Here is a 3,261-nt window from a genome sequence, read left to right as displayed (position 1 = left end):
AAAAACACAGATCGATATTATTGTGATGGCATCCAACAGTATGTAGACTCACCACCCAAGTAGTTAGTGAATTATTCAATTTATTATTCAAAAATAGTATAAATATTTTATCTTTTTATAGCACTTTTTAAAATCTTTTTTCATTTGTGTACTCATTTCTAATAAGACTAATTTATAATTCATGAACATATAGATTTAAAAACACATGACAGACAGACAGTTAGCATTAGACATGGCAAATGATGGAGGCAATGCGGCAGATTAGTTCACAACGCGCGTTTCGGCCAAATAGCCTTCCTCAGGTGACCGTCTATTGCACTAGAATGTTAAAAACAGTGTGGGTGAGAGTCAGACAGGTATGAACTGTGGACACATACAAAGCATTTGATTATGTACAGTAAGCATAAACGAAACAGCAATTTATATACAACATACATAGAGAGCAGTTATGGACAATAAACACATACAATGCATTTGATTATGTACAATAAGCACAGACGAGACAGCATATTATATACAGCATACATAGAAAACACTTAATCAAAATTCATCGTAATGGTTCCTGCAACAAATAGGCAAACCTGTGTCATTTGTCATTCTATTTGGTATGTAAGAGCGTGATGGAACAGGTTTTTGTCACATTTTATACAGTTAGCAATTGATAAACATTAAAATAGTGAAAAGCACACTAAGAGCCTACAACAATTTAATCCAGTTATATGTTTCATGTAACACGCAAATAGGAATCACATTTCAATCTATTCGATACTATTAAACACAGAAACAATTAACCCTAAATTACAGAATTGATGGTAAAATAGTAGTAGATGGTTGTGTTAATCGACCGCTTTCATTCATATTTTAAGAGTTGGGTTATCCTGATTAGGTAAGGATTTATGCACAAGACCCTATACCAAAAAGCTAGTTAGATGTAATTGAAACCAGTTAGGAAGCTAACTATGGGAAACTGCGGTGCACACGGGGTGCAAATAATGTAAGTTATGTTATACTTACAGAGAACAAAGTATCCAAACCATTCAACGAAAAAGAAAAAGAACGTTTGAAGGGCTGCCAGGCATCAACCCGCTTTTTGTCCTGATGAAACTAATAAAGAGAAAAATAACCGTAACAGTTCACAAACGAAAGATCTCACACTGAGTGATGGTAAAAGGAACAATTTCTAACGTTGATTACAAGTAACATTATAAACAAAAGATTGCAATACAAAACGAGTAGTCTCTTGAAGAGCCAAGTTATGTTGATGGTCATAAGATGTAAAAGCTCATTATGCACAATTAATGTCATACTTGAATGAGACACACAGAACTCTACACGATATAACAACAGTAATATAAAAATGTGCACAATCATGCGATTGCTCGCCTCTATGGGTGCAATGGTGAACACTTACCTAATATAAAATAGGACTGGATGTGGTGGTAAAGGCCATAACAAGGTGTGCTAATAGTAGTAATACCTAGTAGGTGGAAAGAATAGGGTAATTTAAAATATATAGAGGATGTTACCAATATGCAAGCTATATATTCAGATGAGGGAAATATGTACCGTAAAATAAGTACGTTGTCTGTAGCGTAATTACAGCCACGAGCAATGATATGGGCGACACGGATAGGAATTCTAATGGCTAGAAAACGAAAAGAACATAACAGATATAAGTATGGAGGGAATACCATGATGATGTGACCATAGTTAAACATGAGAAAGACATAGTTTACCTCAAAGACGGGCTCAGTGTATATCCCGTGTAGGCTCAGATAGGGATTCTATGTGGGTGGAATTTAATACGAAGACGAACTATTCAAGCAATGATATGTTGTGAGATACTGGAGAAATCTTTTAACCTGTAAATTAAAAAAGGCAAGCTGTGACTGGAAGCTCTTTTAATATGGCATGAATAAAAGACAAAGATAAGTAAAGATAATACCTAAACAATGCGACTAACAGGGAGCCGAGAGTCAGGATTCAGATGATGCTTCATGTTGAATATTCTGAAAAATGAGACAAAGGACGGTAAATTCTGTAGTGTCACATGAAGTCATGTCATGTGTAACCTATTCGACCAGAGAGAGTACATGAGGGAGTACGTGAACATAAATGTTGTTACTGATTAATATAATAAATAAATAGAGAGCATGGGGCTAGGGAATATGGAAACACCTCATTGCGGTGCGGTACAGGTTGTAATATGACATACACCATGCTCAGCCTTCGATAAACGCGAAAAAGCTGAGGAATACTGAAACAATACTTCGTGCGGTCGCTTACCATAAAGGAGGATAGCGGTCTCAGGGTATGGCTCTCGGTATATGTAGAACACCACGTAATGGTCGAAGTGTAACGGATGGCTGGATGCAAACAGTAGCAAATTGCCAGCAGCCATCTTTATATAGGTAGATGTAGGAAATATAAACATGGTGGAAGGACTGCTAGTGCTGGTAAATGAAAAAAGCCAAACATAAAAATAGGACGGGGGTTGAGTCGGCATCGATCTGGGAGCATGAACACTATGCAGAGTAATGGGAGAATGGCTGATAATGGCAGATGAAAAAGGCCAAACATATAAAATGGGCTGAAGGCCTGATCAGCATCGTGTTAAAGGCGTAGTATAATATACGGAATCATAACCAATATAAAAAACCCAAACTTGGCTGATCGACACATAAACGGAAAAAGATATACGCGGTTGAATGCTGATTTAAACGATGGATAGTAAAACACGCCGTTTCAGAGCGCCCAACGGACAGAACTACCAAGGGAGACATGCATAGGAGCTGATCAAGCTTCCCCAGATCGTGCACCTTATAACAACGTATCTCAGTTCCTGCCATGAAATACACATGGGCTGACCATGAAAATTGTCAGACAACCATAGTTTTCATGGAGGCACACTGGAATAGAGAACTGATATACAGTGTCCAATAAACATGCTGAAAAAAAGTAGTGGAATGGAGTAAATAAGAACCAAGCCCCGACAGAGAAAGTGGGGTAGTACTTGTGAAGGTAAGAGAGCATATGAGCTGGTTCAATTGTTGTTCCCAAGTGTACATAACGGGGGGAGGGAGGGTATCTAATATATGTGCAATAAAAGTGAATAAACGCAAATAAACTAGTGTTATGTTTAGGGGTGCAATCATACAATAGTTCATAACAGATATACCCATGAGGCTAAAATATGAATGACAGCGCATGGCGGTATCAGTCCATGAGTCAACTAGTAACCATTACTGATAATAATAGCAC

General features: G+C 37.4%; 1 long non-coding RNA gene across 2 annotated transcripts; it reads right to left on the bottom strand.

Moving 5' to 3' along the window:
* Window positions 1-233: 233 nt before the first annotated feature.
* On the bottom strand, window positions 234-2,399 carry LOC147724468 (uncharacterized). 2 transcript variants are annotated; one of them, XR_015310096.1, is made up of 5 exons: window positions 2,287-2,399; window positions 1,946-2,009; window positions 1,737-1,862; window positions 1,412-1,477; window positions 234-318 (listed from the first exon to the last, which is right to left on the bottom strand). It is a non-coding gene; the product is annotated as an uncharacterized LOC147724468 (long non-coding RNA). The 2 variants fall into 2 exon arrangements; XR_015310097.1 differs by lacking the exons at window positions 234-318; window positions 1,412-1,477 and adding an exon at window positions 1,564-1,645.
* Between the last annotated feature and the right edge of the window lie 862 nt (window positions 2,400-3,261).

This window comes from Lissotriton vulgaris, chromosome 4_1, assembly GCF_964263255.1.
Source record: "Lissotriton vulgaris chromosome 4_1, aLisVul1.2, whole genome shotgun sequence".
In the NCBI taxonomy this organism is placed as follows: Eukaryota; Metazoa; Chordata; class Amphibia; order Caudata; family Salamandridae; genus Lissotriton; species Lissotriton vulgaris.
Note: the sequence above shows the minus strand (reverse complement) of the source record. Positions and strands in the feature narration are given on the sequence as shown.